This window comes from Rattus norvegicus, chromosome 1 (genome assembly GCF_021556685.1).
Source record: "Rattus norvegicus strain SHRSP/BbbUtx chromosome 1, alternate assembly SHRSP_T2T, whole genome shotgun sequence".
Classification (NCBI taxonomy): domain Eukaryota; kingdom Metazoa; phylum Chordata; class Mammalia; order Rodentia; family Muridae; genus Rattus; species Rattus norvegicus.
The window spans coordinates 123628963-123646239 of NC_141534.1; the positions used below are offsets into that span (position 1 = coordinate 123628963).

Genomic DNA, 17277 nt, shown 5'->3' on the forward strand with positions numbered 1-17277 from the left:
CAATCTGTTGGTTTCCGTTTTGTCCTAACCACAGTGTCCTTTGCCTTACAGAAGCTTTGCAGTTTTATGAGATCCCATTTGTCAATTCTTGATCTTAGAGCATAAGCCATTGGTGTTTTGTTCAGGAAATTTTTTCCAGTGCCCATGTGTTCCAGATGCTTCCCTAGTTTTTCTTCTATTAGTTTGAGTGTGTCTGGTTTGATGTGGAGGTCCTTGATCCACTTCGACTTAAGCTTTGTACAGGGTGATAAACATGGATCGATCTGCATTCTTCTACATGTTGCCCTCCAGTTGAACCAGCACCATTTGCTGAAAATGCTATCTTTTTTCCATTGGATGGTTTTGGCTCCTTTGTCAAAAATCAAGTGACCATAGGTGTGTGGGTTCATTTCTGGGTCTTCAATTCTATTCCATTGGTCTATCTGTCTGTCTCTGTACCAATACCATGCAGTTTTTATCACTATTGCTCTGTAATACTGCTTGAGTTCAGGGATAGTGATTCCCCCTGAAGTCCTTTTATTGTTGAGGATAGCTTTAGCTATCCTGGGTTTTTTGTTATTCCAGATGAATTTGCAAATTGTTCTGTCTAACTCTTTGAAGAATTGGATTGGTATTTTGATGGGGATTGCATTGAATCTGTAGATTGCTTTTGGTAAAATGGCCATTTTTACCATATTAATCCTGCCAATCCATGAGCATGGGAGATCTTTCCATCTTCTGAGGTCTTCTTCAATTTCTTTCCTCAGTGTCTTGAAGTTCTTATTGTACAGATCTTTTACTTGCTTGGTTAAAGTCACACCGAGGTACTTTATATTATTTGGGTCTATTATGAAGGGTGTCGTTTCCCTAATTTCTTTCTCGGCTTGTTTCTCTTTTGTATAGAGGAAGGCAACTGATTTATTTGAGTTAATTTTATACCCAGCCACTTTGCTGAAGTTGTTTATCAGCTTTAGTAGTTCTCTGGTGGAACTTTTGGGATCACTTAAATATACTATCATGTCATCTGCAAATAGTGATATTTTGACCTCTTCTTTTCCGATCTGTATCCCTTTGATCTCCTTTTGTTGTCTGATTGCTCTGGCTAGAACTTCAAGAACTATATTGAATAAGTAGGGAGAGAGTGGGCAGCCTTGTCTAGTCCCTGATTTTAGTGGGATTGCTTCAAGTTTCTCTCCATTTAGTTTAATGTTAGCAACTGGTTTGCTGTATATGGCTTTTACTATGTTTAGGTATGGGCCTTGAATTCCTATTCTTTCCAGGACTTTTATCATGAAGGGGTGTTGAATTTTGTCAAATGCTTTCTCAGCATCTAATGAAATGATCATGTGGTTCTGTTCTTTCAGTTTGTTTATATAATGGATCACGTTGATGGTTTTCCGTATATTAAACCATCCCTGCATGCCTGGGATGAAGCCTACTTGATCATGGTGGATGATTGTTTTGATGTGCTCTTGAATTCGGTTTGCCAGAATTTTATTGAGTATTTTTGCGTCGATATTCATAAGGGAAATTGGTCTGAAGTTCTCTTTCTTTGTTGTGTCTTTGTGTGGTTTAGGTATAAGAGTAATTGTAGATTCGTAGAAGGAATTCGGTAGGGCTCCATCTGTTTCAATTTTGTGGAATAGTTTGGATAATATTGGTATGAGGTCTTCTATGAAGGTTTGATAGAATTCTGCACTAAACCCATCTGGACCTGGGCTCTTTTTGGTTGGGAGACCTTTAATGACTGCTTCTATTTCCTTAGGAGTTATGGGGTTGTTTAACTGGTTTATCTGTTCCTGATTTAACTTTGATACCTGGTATCTGTCTAGGAAATAGTCCATTTCCTGAAGATTTTCAAATTTTGTTGAATATAGGTTTTTATAGTAAGATCTGATGATTTTTTGAATTTCCTCTGAATCTGTAGTTATGTCTCCCTTTTCATTTCTGATTTTGTTAATTTGGACGCACTCTCTGTGTCCTCTCGTTAGTCTGGCTAAGGGTTTATCTATCTTGTTGATTTTCTCAAAGAACCAACTTTTGGTCCTGTTGATTCTTTCTATGGTCCTTTTTGTTTCTACTTGGTTGATTTCAGCTCTGAGTTTGATTATTTCCTGCCTTCTACTCCTCCTGGGTGTATTTGCCTCTTTTTGTTCTAGAGCTTTTAGGTGTGCTGTCAAGCTGCTGACATATGCTCTTTCCTGTTTCTTTCTGCAGGCACTCAGCGCTATGAGTTTTCCTCTTAGCACAGCTTTCATTGTGTCCCATAAGTTTGAGTATGTTGTATCTTCATTTTCATTAAATTCTAAAAAGTTTTTAATTTCTTTCTTTATTTCTTCCTTGACCAGGTTATCATTGAGTAGAGCATTGTTCAATTTCCACGTATATGTGGGCATTCTTCCCTTATTGTTATTGAAGACCAGTTTTAGGCCGTGGTGGTCCGATAGCACGCATGGGATTATTTCTATCTTTCTGTACCTGTTGAGGCCCGTTTTTTGACCAATTATATGGTCAATTTTGGAGAAAGTACCATGAGGAGCTGAGAAGAAGGTATATCCTTTTGCTTTAGGATAGAATGTTCTATAAATATCCGTTAAGTCCATTTGGCTCATGACTTCTCTTAGTCTGTCGACATCACTGTTTAATTTCTGTTTCCATGATCTGTCCATTGATGAGAGTGGGGTGTTGAAATCTCCCACTATTATTGTGTGAGGTGCAATGTGTGTTTTAAGCTTTAGTAAGGTTTCTTTTACGTATGTAGGTGCCCTTGTATTTGGGGCATAGATATTTAGGATTGAGAGTTCATCTTGGTGGATTTTTCCTTTGATGAATATGAAGTGTCCTTCCTTATCTTTTTTGATGACTTTTAGTTGGAAATTGATTTTATTTGATATTAGAATGGCTACTCCAGCTTGCTTCTTCTGACCATTTGCTTGGAAAGTTGTTTTCCAGCCTTTCACTCTGAGGTAGTGTCTGTCTTTGTCTCTGAGGTGTGTTTCCTGTAGGCAGCAGAATGCAGGGTCCTCGTTGCGTATCCAGTTTGTTAATCTATGTCTTTTTATTGGGGAGTTGAGGCCATTGATATTGAGAGATATTAAGGAATAGTGATTATTGTTTCCCTTTATATTCATATTTGGATGTGAGGTTATGTTTGTGTGCTTTCATTCTCTTTGTTTTGTTGCCAAGACGATTAGTTTCTTGCTTCTTCTAGGGTATAGCTTGCCTCCTTATGTTGGGCTTTACCATTTATTATCCTTTGTAGTGCTGGATTTGTAGAAAGATATTGTGTAAATTTGGTTTTGTCATGGAATATCTTGGTTTCTCCATCAATGTTAATTGAGAGTTTTGCTGGATACAGTAACCTGGGCTGGCATTTGTGTTCTCTTAGGGTCTGTATGACATCAGTCCAGGATCTTCTGGCCTTCATAGTTTCTGGCGAGAAGTCTGGTGTGATTCTGATAGGTCTCCCTTTATATGTTACTTGACCTTTTTCCCTTACTGCTTTTAATATTCTTTCTTTATTTTGTGCGTTTGGTGTTTTGACAATTATGTGACGGGAGGTGTTTCTTTTCTGTTCCAATCTATTTGGAGTTCTGTAGGCTTCTTGTATGCCTATGGGTATCTCTTTTTTTAGGTTAGGGAAGTTTTCTTCTATGATTTTGTTGAAGATATTTACTGGTCCTTTGAGCTGGGAGTCTTCACTCTCTTCTATACCTATTATCCTTAGGTTTGATCTTCTCATTGCGTCCTGGATTTCCTGTATGTTTTGGACCAGTAGCTTTTTCTGCTTTACATTATCTTTGACAGTTGAGTCAATGATTTCTATGGAATCTTCTGCTCCTGAGATTCTCTCTTCCATCTCTTGTATTCTGTTGGTGAAGCTTGTATCTACAGCTCCTTGTCTCTTCTTTTGGTTTTCTATATCCAGGGTTGTTTCCATGTGTTCTTTCTTGATTGCTTCTATTTACATTTTTAATTCCTTCATCTGTTTGATTGTGTTTTCCTGGAATTCTTTCAGGGATTTTTGCCATTCCTCTCTGTAGGCCTCTACTTGTTTATTAATGATTTCCTGTGTTTCCCTAAGTGTGTTCATGTCTTTCTTGAAGTCCTCCAGCATCATGATCAAATATGATTTTGAAACTAGATCTTGCTTTTCTGGTGTGTTTGGATATTCCATGTTTGTTTTGGCGGGAGAATTGGGCTCCGATGATTGCATGCAGTCTTGGTTTCTGTTGCTTGGGTTCCTGCGCTTGCCACTCGCCATCAGATTATCTCTAGTGTTACTTTGTTCTGCTATTTCTGACAGTGGCTAGACTGACCTATAAGCCTGTGTGTCAGGAGTGCTGTAGACCTGTTTTCCTCTCTTTCAGTCAGTTATGGGGACAGTGTGTTCTGCTTTCCGGCGTGTAGTTTTTCCTCTCTACAGGTCTTCAGCTGTTCTTGTGGGCCTGTGTCTTGAGTTCACCAGGCAGCTTTCTTGCAGCAGAAAATTTGGTCTTACCTGTGGTCCCGAGGCTCAGGTTCGCTCGTGGGGTGCTGCCCAGGGGCTCTCTGCAGCGGCAGCAACCAGGAAGACCTGTGCCGCCCCTTCCGGGAGCTTCAGTGCACCAGGGTTCCAGATGGTCTTTGGCTTTTTCCTCTGGCGTCCGAGATGTGTGTGCAGGGAGCAGTCTCTTCTGGTTTCCCAGGCTTGTCTGCCTCTCTGAAGGTTTAGCTCTCCCTCCCATGGGATTTGGGTGCAGAGAACTGTTTATCCGGTCTGTTTCTTTCAGGTTCCGGCGGTGTCTCAGGCGCAGAAGTCCTGCCGCTCCTGGGCCCTCCCCCACGGGAGCCCAGAGGCCTTATACAGTTTCCTCTTGGGCCAGGGATGTGGGCAGGGGTGAGCAGTGTTGGTGGTCTCTTCCGCTCTGCAGCCTCAGGAGTGCCCACCTGACCAGGCGGTTGGGTCTCTCTCTCACCGGGTCTGGGAGCAGAGAGCTGCTGCGGGCCGGGATCCGCGGGTGTGGGACTTCCCGTAAACACAGACAGTGCCTCGTAGAGAAATTCTGCTTCCGTGTCCCAAGGTCACCAGGCAGCTTTCTTGCAGCAGAAAATTTGGTCTTACCTGTGGTCCCGAGGCTCAGGTTCGCTCGTGGGGTGCTGCCCAGGGGCTCTCTGCAGCGGCAGCAACCAGGGAGACCTGTGCCGCCCCTTCCGGGAGCTTCAGTGCACCAGGGTTCCAGATGGTCTTTGGCTTTTTCCTCTGGCATCCGAGATGTGTGTGCAGGGAGCAGTCTCTTCTGGTTTCCCAGGCTTGTCTGCCTCTCTGAAGGTTTAGCTCTCCCTCCCACGGGATTTGGGTGCAGAGAACTGTTTATCCGGTCTGTTTCTTTCAGGTTCCGGCAGTGTCTCAGGCACAGAAGTCCTGCCGCTCCTGGGCCCTCCCCCACGGGAGCCCAGAGGCCTTATACAGTTTCCTCTTGGGCCAGGGATGTGGGCAGGGGTGAGCAGTGTTGGTGGTCTCTTCCGCTCTGCAGCCTCAGGAGTGCCCACCTGACCAGGCGGTTGGGTCTCTCTCTCACCGGGTCTGGGAGCAGAGAGCTGCTGCGGGCCGGGATCCGCGGGTGTGGGACTTCCGGTAAACACAGACCGTGCCTCCTAGAGAAATTCTGCTTCCGTGTGTCCCAAGCTCACCAGGCAGCTTTCTTGCAGCAGAAAATTTGGTCTTACCTGTGGTCCCGAGGCTCAGGTTCGCTCGTGGGGTGCTGCCCAGGGGCTCTCTGCAGCGGCAGCAACCAGGAAGCCATCTTTAGATTTCTAAAGGAAAGAAAGAGTGCTTAGGAAAAACATAACCGAAACTAGGGAACATACAAAAGCTCTCTATACTTGAAGTACTATGATGAGAAATGATTAAGGAATAATAGATTCTCCCTTAAAACATTCTGCACTATTCAGGATTTACTTGATTAGGTGGATTTTTAAACTTTCCTATGTGTTCATGTAAGTGAAAACCTTACCATGTACAAAATATTTGTTGTTTAATAAAATAATTGGTTTATCTTTCAGTAATGAAGTTTATTTCCCTCGTGTTTTAAAAAACATTGCTATGATATAATTTTTATTTACTTTTTTTGTTTATTTTTAAAACAGAGTATTACTCATTAGAATTTTCTGGACTTGTACCTCACATTTTAGAATAGACATGCTTTGAACTCTGAGATCAACAGCTTTGGCTTCTTAAATGCTAGATGGAAAGTCAGGTGACACCATGGATACCTAGATTCATTATTATGCTTTCAATCACTACATTTATTTTAGCAACATGGATAATGGATATGGTGAATTTAATGGTTAAGGAGTCTTTTTCCAACATCAGGTTCCCTTCGAGCATCTGAAAATCATCATTTTTTCCCTTCAGCTCTGGAGATTCAGTTACCGGAAAGATGTTGGCAAAGACTCTCTCCAGGTCTCTGGATATTGGCTCAGTTGAATAAATGAGACAAATGCAGTTTTGTTAGTGGCATTTTTGAAGGTAACAGAGAACTTCAAGGCCAAATAGACACGTGAACCCTGGTAAAACAGAAGGCACACAGTGCCATCGAAGCTGCAGTTCTTCACCAAAGAGACATCTGATAGCAGAGTGTGGAGATAGCACTGTTAGTGGGCCCACTAACACATTACAACTCTGCAAGTGCAAGGGATTCTTAATCCGATTTTATGTTGTTGAATACCTTGAACTCTACAATCCAATACCTTTAGGCATCCCGTATCGTGTCTCTCAAGTAGGGCTCTTTGTTTACTCTTGGTAAATTCCCAGGTTTCCCAGTCACTTTATTTTTAATCATTTATGTATATTTCTCTCTGTTTCTCTCGTTCTCTCTATGTGTCTCTCAGCCTCTGTCTGTCTGTATATTCTTCTCTCTGCCTCTCTCTGTCTCTCTGTCTCCCTTTATATTTCTCTGTCTCTGTCTCTGTCTCTGTCTCTCTCTCTCTCTGTCTCTCTCTCTCTCTCTCTGTCTCTCTCTCTCTCTCTCTCTCTGTGTGTGTGTGTGTGTGTGTGTGTGTGTGTGTGTGTGTGCCTGTGTGTGTGTGTTTGTTCGGGAACAAAATGTAGAAGTATATTGATGCCAAAGTCTGTGTATTTCTTCAGAAATGCAGTTCCATGTAGTTTCAAAATTCCTGGTATAATTTCTTGGAAATCTTGTAAAGCACTCCTTGTTTTCATAAGCAGAAACATCACTCAGTCTCTTCTATGCACATTTAATCCTTGGTGATATAAATGCCTGCTGAATATGAGAATAAAAATGTAGAAAGGCTTCTGATTTTAAATGTTCCTACACAATAATTTTCCAGTAAATAAAAATATGACTTAGCAATATCCTTTCTGCAAGTTAAAGACTACATAGGAAATAAATAAGGAATTAATAAATGTGTAGCACCTTAGCATTTCTTCTAGGTCCTACCCAATCGTTACCTACATACTGCCAGGTAGGCCTGGCTAGATATAAAAGGGAGTGTTTACACTCTCTCTATGCCTTTTTTTCTTCCTGACTTTCTTCTCCCACTCCATTACTACATCTCCCCTTCCTAGATGTATTCCTGACTAGCCTCCTCCTCCCCTTATATCCACCCTCTACTTTGTCTCTACTGTTTTCTTACCTACACTTCCCATGACCCTAAACAACTCTATTCTACACTAGACCCATCTTATGGCTCTTACCTTGGAGGAATGGATGCCTCTGCATGGGTCTGCTGAGAAATCCCATCACACAAAACTGTGTTCCATAAAAATATATCCTTGGATTTATAAAACACAGCATTTGGTGTACTAATTTCGTTTTGCAAACTGGCAGGTTCACATTTCCTGCCACCTCACACACTTTCCAGCCATTTTCTTGATATTCCTTTCTTCCCAAACAGGGGCAAGTTGGAAAGACGACCTCCCACCACTCACAAAAGAAGTCCTCCCACCACTCACACATTAGTCAGGATAAAAGGCCACTGGTCTCTATTCAGCTCACATCCACCCCCTCTAGTTTCCTTGGCAGCAGAGGTATTCATAGCCTACAAGATTGGCCTTTCTAGCTGACTCCTCCTCTTAGGACCTCTACCCTTGGGTGAGTTCTATTTCTCTTCCTATGATGGTTTCTCTCTCACTGATAAAAAATACTAGGCCTAGGTAAATCATTCTACCTTTGGCACTGGCTCCACAACTCAGGTGTTGGTCACAGCTCAACCCCTAGTTTATCTCCTACTGTCCTGACAAACTACACTAGTTGACCATTCCATTCTTAATTATTAACTTATCATTGGGTTTCTGGAAGTAATAAGGTTAATAACTCCTATTCTCACTCAAAGATAATGGCTTCATTGCTATTTTTAACCTCTGTATTGGGATGTCTCCTGGTCTTAAAGGCTTCCAAATTTGTTTCCAATACCTGAAAGGTAATAACTCTAAATGGCCTCTTAACTGCACATTGAAAAAACTTTTACAACTCTCACCAGCAATGTGAAAAATGGAAGGTTTCTATGTATAGGATTTTGCCCACCTTCGCTCCCAACCACTTTATTCCTTGATCCAACTACCTTGCTCTCTACTCCCTGAACCTTTATCTCTCCAGGTCTTGTTTCACTGCTGTTGACAGCTATTTGGTCTAGCAGAAAGTCTTAAATTTCTGCCTCCTTGGAATTTTTTACTTCTTATTTCTTTCCATTCTGAAATACCCTACCTCTAAGCCAGCTCTGTCGTGAGAAGGAGGAGCAGACATGCTCCATGGGCCTGCCTCAGATGTGCCACACCACCATTTAGACTGCACTGCTTAGATCATGCTGGTTGGAACCGCACAGTGGCAGAGGCTGCTTGAAGTGACAGGGAGGAAATCTCCTAACATTAAAAAATAATGACCTGGCCACCAGCAGAACATGTCTATTTGTATCTTTGCATGTTTTCCTCTGCTGATACATAGCCATGCTTCTACAGGAAACTGTCATTCAGCTCAGAGATATAACAAACACCAGTGGAGCTATAGCTACAGCACCATCTTGGATGAAGGCAACCCATGATTTTGCCATCTTTGTTATGTGTATTCCTCACATGACATCTCTCATTACGAGAACGGCCTGAATTAAAGATGCCATGGACACTTAACAATAAAGATAAAGGTTTCATACTATTTCTGTCTAGCTGTGGTAAATAATTTTAATACTCATTTAAAGATTTACAACAGTAAATATGATCACTGCCTTAAATATCTGTTTAGCCAATGTTTTGATGCTGTTATTACTGAAAACATTAAGTCATAATCTCTGTGCTTCCTTGATACTAGTCAGAACCAATAATTAAAAACAGACATAGATTGTCTAATTCATATATATTTAACAGATCCTCTCAATCGTGTCAGAAATCTGCTTTTTATAACATGAAATGTTTAAGTTTACTAGGACAGATAGAGACCTCCAAATCCTCACAGATACCTGGCACAAGATCTCCAAGATGATGTCAGAACGACAAGTGTCTCTACCTGGATTGCGGTACAATGGCCACTATGAGAGATGAGGTCATTTTCTTGCCTGCTGCCAGGGCTCACCCTAATCTGTAGAGAAACAGAGGACACCCAGAGAATTAAATGTCTCATATTGCCTAGGACAAGGTGAGTCATTGCTCCAAAATTCCTTCTCTACTGGAGAGCCTCTCATCTTCCAAGCCTGATGGGCAGACTACCTTTGCATGAGTTGTGATGGAGAACCCAGGGACCTGGAAAAACTGTTTAGGTAATGATCTACAGGCTAACCTATGTCATTTTAATTAATATATTAAATCTAGATTATAATTTATTCTTCCCAGATTTGTGATTACATTGAAGCTAACTAATGAAAGTGTGACAGCTAAAAACAGACAACTAGTCCCTTACCCCAAGGTAATCCACTAATATATTTGGTCATTAGTCTATTCACTAACTAATTAAGGATATCAGATCTGTTATTAAAATACAAAGGTTTGCCTTGCTCATAGACTTCATGGTAAAGGATATACAAGTTCAGATGAACTTACACAGATGAAATCTTCTGCTAATTCCTTACCTAACCTCAGTTTTCAGTTACTAAATATTTCATATTTCTTCCCCTTACTATGTCATTGTTGTATTAGGACTTTAACAGTTTAAAATTTTAATTCTTATCAAGGGAGTTTTGATAAATTAGCCTGACCATAGTAAAACATTCCACTATATGACCCAACTTTAATAATCACAAGTTCAAATTTTGTTTCCTTTGATTGTCTTCTAAATATATACTTACACTGTATCTCATGCTATATTTAAACTATCATCTATAAAAGTTACAAATTTAAGTTCCCTTTGGCTGTCTTCTATCTACAGACTTGATGTTTCATACACTAAATTCATGTGATCAACAATCAAATTCACAAGAACATCAAATTTTGATTGACTTTTTAATGCACACCTAAAAATGCTTTTCATTATACTAAATTTATACCTATTCATTCTCCTAGCAAGAAGTCCTTCTTTCTCCTTCTGCTCTCCAAAAGACTTTTGTCTTCCCTAAGCTCAGTTTAAACACTGTTCATGGTATTAACAAGCATCTCTTTTGTAAATTGATACGCTCCAGGAAACACACTCAGATCTACCTCTCATGGACCAAACAGGCTCCATCTGCCAATCAATAGCCAAGTTTCTACCTGTTCCCTATTCCTCTCCTGTTCCCTGTATTTGAGCGTCTCCTCATCTCAACCACCAAGACCTAAGGGTTTCAAATATACACTTAAGAAAAGTTATTTTTCCCCTAACTTACTTAACTTTATTTTCTACCTCGTGTGTGTGTGTGTGTGTGATTGTGTGTGTGTGTGTGTGTGTGTGTGTGTGTGTGTGTGTGCACCATGACCACATGTAAAGGTTACAGAAAGATTTGGATTGTCAGTTCACTACATGTGCATGTGTACATATTCTAGAGAGCAAACTCAAATTGTCAGGCTTCAACAGCCAACACCTTTGTCTGAATTGCCAGGGTGGGAGGATGCCTAGGCAGGCCTCACCTGCTCAGAAGGGGAGAGGAAGAATAGAGGAAAGTTTGTGGGAGGGGTGGTGATTTGGGAGGGGGACAATGAGCATAATGTAAAGGGAAGAATTAAAATATAAAATTAAGTTTTAGAAAGTTAAAAATGATTTTCATATATATATATGTATATACATACATACATACATACATATATATATATATATATATATATATATGTTCTTGTAATAAATATACACGTCAGGAAACTGATAATATCATGGGTCTGTATTTCATTATAGGGGAGTTTTTAAAAAACAATTGTATAAATATGAAGGGAAACTAGTGACAGACTAAGTGTCTTAATAAGGCTTTTAATTCTGTGAACAGAAACCATGAACCATGCAAAACTTATAAAGATCATATCGGGTTGTGACCGACTTACAGGTTCAGAGGTTCAGTCTATTATCTTCAAGGTAGAAGCATAGAAGTTTTAAGGCAGACATGGAGCTATAAGAGTTGAGAGTTACACTTACATTATGAAGGCAGCAAGCAGAAGATTGAATCTCAGGTAGCTAAGATGTGGTTATTAAAGACCACACATACAGGGACACACATACTCCAACAAAACTACATCACCAAATAGTGCAACTAGCTGGGCCAACCATATACAAACCACTGAACTACATGGTGATGCTAGTAAAAGCTGAGATGTGAGAAGTGAATGTGAGGAAGGATAAATATCCCTAAAGTCGTTTTGAGAAAGGCATATGGAATCAAGCCTCTGCAAGAGGGGCTTCTCTACACACACACACACATACACACACACACACACACACACACACACACACACACAATATATATATATATATATATATATATATATATATATATATATATATATATATATATATATATACTTTTTTCAAATAAGGTTAACTAGTAATAAGACAATGGTTTCTCCAGAGGACACTATAGCCAGGCAAGTACATTTTCCAGTGCCAGATTGGGATGTCTACTTTGAATTTACTTTCCAGAAAATTCGCATACAGTCCATCCCATTACAAACCTTCTTGGTTACCATACAGAATTTGAGAGTAAGACCCTATTGCTGAGGTCAACACATGGTTAAGTCAAAGAACAGAGTGAATGTATCGAGCATTGACCAATAAGCTTGCTTCTACTGTGTACCTTAGTGGATAGCTTTCATAGTACCAGACTAAATGAAGCAGGCTACTGCAGAAGAAGTATAATCACCACTTTGTCAAGCTTGGAAATACTTTCTGACGATGAATACTTCTGATACAGTGATGAACTGCCTATCATGAGAATTACCAACATTTTAGTTGGATTTGAGTCCCAAAAGGAAACCTATAATTGGCACAGTTTTCTGTAGTAGGATCCTGCAACTAAACAGGGCCTTCATACTACTTGCACAGTGACCACTATTACCATGCTAAGTCTTACTGATTTAAATCAATCCATAATTCATAATCATACCAATAAATTTGTGTACCATGAAAATATTCAAATAATAGAAAATCTTGCATACCCTTGCATAAAATGTATAGGTATATTTTATTGTTTAAATGGGAAGGCAGGGATTCTTATTTATATTATATAAGTTGATATATGCAATTTTCAGTTTTAGCACATATGGTATTTTCTGTGTAAAACGATGTGGCATGGAAATAATCATATACAAAATAGTTGATAGATTCCATAAACCTTTTGGATGGTTCTGTCCATGGATTCATGGTTATTAAATAATTAAAATACTGCATATCGAAGAAAGTACCATCATGATATACATTAATGCTTCTGTGACCTTGCATGAAGGAAGGATACCAGTAAAGGCAAAGTGAGTAATGTATCATGATTCCAAATTGCTTCCACCAATACACTATGTAAATTTTATGATATTTCCTTTAACCATATGTGGGTCTTACTTGAAAAAGAGAGCTCAAATTTTTGAAATGCATAAAATAATATAGAAAACAATATTGAAATTAATCATTTTTTGGGCTCCGGTTTCTTTTTAAAAACTCTAAAATAGGAAAATAATGAACTTAGGTGTTATATAAATTTCTGTTTAATCTATGAGTTACTTTCTTGCGAGAGAGCAGTCTTAGGATTAAGTACTTAAAATTTGAACTTTATAAACAATGCTTTAATCATCCACTTGTGATATATGGGTGATTTTGTAAGCAGGTTTATAGTATAGAGAATCATTTCTCTGAGGAAAATAAAACTGTGAGAGGACTAAGGTTGAAAAAGTAAGAGGACTACTTCTAAAAGCAGTCCTGTAGCTAAATAAAAATTAAATTTCAGACAATATCTATGAGCTTGTGAGAGAATATTTGTAATACTTATTTCATCCTCATGTGTTTTCTAAAAATGTTAAATCTATTATTTTATAGTTGGCTATTGAGACAACTGGAAACTTTGGCTTTGAATGCTCTATAGGTCTTGACAAAAATATATACAAGAATTCTTGGTGAAAATTTGTGACTGAAAAGGATGATTAATTAGAACCCCAGGGATGGACAGAAGTTGGAAGACTTCTGATCACAAACGTATTATTTATTATTAGTTGACAATATTTATTTCCTTAACTACCCTCTCTGATTTTGCAACCAAAATATTTTAGGAGTGTTCTGAAACAAGAATTTCTTAGTTCAGTTCATATATGAAGTCAAAGAAAGAAGTTCCACACTGGGACGTGGTGATTTGCCAGGCAATGGGAAAACTATATTTTACCTATGTCTTTACATATATATGATATTTAGTTCCATTTTTTGGGGAGAAATTGTTGCTTTGCTATCAAAAAATAACATTTGAGTAGTAAGTATGACTAGGGAAATATTATAAAAATCCAAGGACTGAAAGTGACTAAAGATTTAGTACAATTTAACAAAAAATATATTACACGGCCTGAAGGTAACATACAAAAAGTGAAAATCATTACTACTAGGCTGCAAAAATTCAGAATTGTGGTATAAGATATATGATATATATATATATATATATATATATATATATATATATATATATATATATATATATATATATATATATATATATATATGATGTCAAGAAGAACTTGCTCACAGGGGCCTGGTATGGCTGTTCCCTGAGCGATTCTATCAGGACCTAACCAAAATAGATGCAGATAGAGTCAATCATCAGACTGAGCCTTACAGACACCAATGGAAAACAAATATATTTGTTTGTAAGAGAGGAAATAAATACTTCAGGAATAGGATTAATTTTATTATAGAAAAAAACATAACCTATCAAAGATTAATATAAAATTGCAGACAAAAAATCTTTAATATGGTAAGACAAGTTGAACTGATCATTTTTAATTGTTTAATAGTGTATTAGAGGTTGAAGCCTTTTTAGTGTAATCATCCTAGAAGGAGGCTTCAGTGGTTGCTTTAACAAGGAACTGATTTGTACAATATGCGGATGTGAAACAAAAAAACTTTTAAGAATAAACTATCGGCATGGGTAGTTTTGAGGCATACATGCATTCAGAGGTAAACAGGACCCACCATTTGTGCTGAATGTTTTATATCATACAGTACATTTCCACATAGTACAGACCCAGTGTTCTGGCCTTACTGAAAACAAGTATATTTCTTGGCAGTGATCTGAGAGAACTAATGGATATAACTGTGGGAAGAATCTGGATCTAGGGCTGTCAAGAGCACTGCTACCTCCTTGGATTCTGAGGAAAATGACATGGTCATTCTTACATTGAAAGAATTTTTCAAGTTACTTGTCATTAATTTTTTAATTCATCATTCTATTCATTTACACTTCAAATGATATCCCTTTTATTTGTTATCCCTCCACAACGCCCCATCCCATTCCTTCTCTCCACATTCCCTTTGCCTCTATGAACGTGCCTCTCTACCCATTCATCTACTCCTGCCTCATCACTCTAGCATCATCCTAGGTGTGGTCTTAGGAATCCAGAGGACCAAGGGCCTTTCCTCCTGTTGATATTAGATAAGGCCATCCTCTGCTACACATGAATCAATAGCCACGTGGATCTCCAGGAATACTCTTTGGTTGGTGGTTTACTCTGGTAGCTCTGGCTGGTTTGTTTAAATCATATTGTTCTTTCAATGGGGTTGCAATCGCCTTCAGGTCCTTCAGTCCTTCCCCTAGCTATCCCATTGGGGTCTCCAAGGCTCAGTCTGATGATTAGCTATATCTGCATCTATTTGGTTAGGTGCTGATAGAACCACTCAGGGAACAGCCATACCAGGCTCCTGTCAGCAAGTGCTTCTTGAAATCAGCAGAAGGGTTGGGGTTTGGTGTCTGCAGAAGGAACAGATTCCTTGATAGGGCAGTCTCTGAATGGCCTTGCCTTCAGGTTCTATTCCAATTTTGGGGCCCGTCTTTCCTTTTGTCAGGAACATTTCTAGATTAAAATATTTGAGATTGGTGGGTGGCCCCATCCCTCAACTAGTGGGGGTGCCTATCTACTGCAGGTGGTATCTAGAGGTTCTATCTCCCTTTTTGGGGTACTTTTGCTAAAGACATCCCTGTTTGGTCCTAGGAGCCTCTTGTTTCCCTGGCGACCGGGAATTTTTAGGAGATACCACCAGTTCTGCAGTCCCCACTGCTAATTATTTCTATTCAGTTTCCTGATTTTCTGTATTTTTCTTCTATTGCTTCCAATACCTGATCTTGTCCTGTCTTTTCCCCTCTCCCTCCTCTCTTCCTTCCAGGTCCCTCCCTTCCTATATCTCCTGTGATTATTTTGTTCTCCCTTCTATGTAGGATTTATGCATCCACATTTTGGTCTTTTGTCTTCTTAACCCAGATATCACTCAACACTGTGTCCACACACAATTGAATGAATAATGAAAATATGGTACATTAACTCCATGAAATGTAACTCACTTCTTGAAATAATAAAATCATGGAACTCTTATTTAAGTGAATAGAACTATGAAAAAGTCATCCTGAGTGAGAAAAATCATCCTGAGTGAGGTACTCAGAACCCCAAAGAAAAATTTAGGATGTTATCACTTAAAATTGCTTCTTAGGTTTTGTTATTTTTGTCTTTTTTTTTTTTTTCAGATTTGAGGACGGAACCCAGGGCCTTGCCTAGCAAGTGCTCTACCACTGAGCTAAATCCCCAACCCCTAGGTTTTATTCCTTACTAATGCATGTAAGAATCCTTAAATCCTCAGTGGTAAGATATAGAGTGAGGAACTAGAAATTATAGAAGGTTTTCCTGAATAACTAAAAACATAATTAAATCTGGAGACATGTGGTGTAATGTGGTAGTTGAATGGGAATATTAAATGCAGAAGTGGAGGAAAGTGGGGTAAGGGACACCAGAATCTGTGGACTATCTGAAGAATGTTATAGAAAAGTATTACAGTAGAGGCTCCTTAATATATAATATGTTAATGCTATATTCTTAAAACACATCATATAATAATGGGGAGAGTACAACCTAACTGCCATCTCTCACAAACAAAATACCCTCCAGTGCCATGTATGTGTTACATCTATTTGGGTTTTGATGACTGAGATCACACAGAAACTCCCAAACAACTTACATTCCTATCCACATCATTGGTTGGTTTACAAAAACAGATGACAGAACCATATTGATGAAACAACACTTACCTATCGCATTGAACATGAAGAAGTTAAGTTGGTGACTAACTGGAGTATTCACCCCTTCCAGATAGTGTTCATGGATTGGAAAATTTATTCATACTTCCTGAGGAGAAAAGGAAAGGTGAACATAGCTGAAATCTTTAATTTACAATGGTGGACTGGCTACAGTGTACACGAGTGCAATAGTTGTACAAATGTGATGAGAGTAACAATTACATGAAAGGATTTAATGCCCAGTCCATGAGACATGTTCCTGACATACCTCATATGTCCAAGAAAAGAGAAATAAGTAGATTGTGGACCAAGGGAAATATCAAACACCATTTTTCTGCAAAAGCAATATACCAATTTAAAGAATCCTAAAGATATTCTGTTCTTCCCTTCAATAAGTATATTACTCAGCCATGATCACAGAAGCTGCAATCTGTTGTTGGTGGAAACAAAGGCAGAGACACATATCTGAACACTGTGTAGAGATTAAGAGAAATGTGTTAACTCAGTTGTAAATGCAAATTCTCTATTAATACTCTCCCTTCACCTCTCATGAATCTTTTTCTTGGGAGAAAACTGAGAGCTCCTGGTAATGGAAAGAATGTAACAAAGAACCAATGTCTTTCAGATGAAACAGACGTGACTAACTCACATATGATCTCACAT

The 17277-nt window shown here is 38.9% G+C and overlaps 1 long non-coding RNA gene across 4 annotated transcripts in view; it reads right to left on the reverse strand.

Moving 5' to 3' along the window:
- LOC148007680 (uncharacterized) overlaps positions 1–17277 on the reverse strand; it is a 104776-nt gene that overhangs the window by 67610 nt on the left and 19889 nt on the right. Inside the window, exons 2-3 of one of the 4 annotated variants that reach the window (XR_015646632.1) lie at positions 16627–16723; positions 9433–9551 (exon numbers count right to left, since the gene is read on the reverse strand). This is a non-coding gene — a long non-coding RNA (uncharacterized LOC148007680). Of the gene's footprint in view, positions 1–5688; positions 5776–9432; positions 9552–16626; positions 16779–17277 lie in introns of those variants that run through there. The other 3 variants (XR_015646634.1, XR_015646630.1, XR_015646640.1) reach the window with 3 other exon arrangements.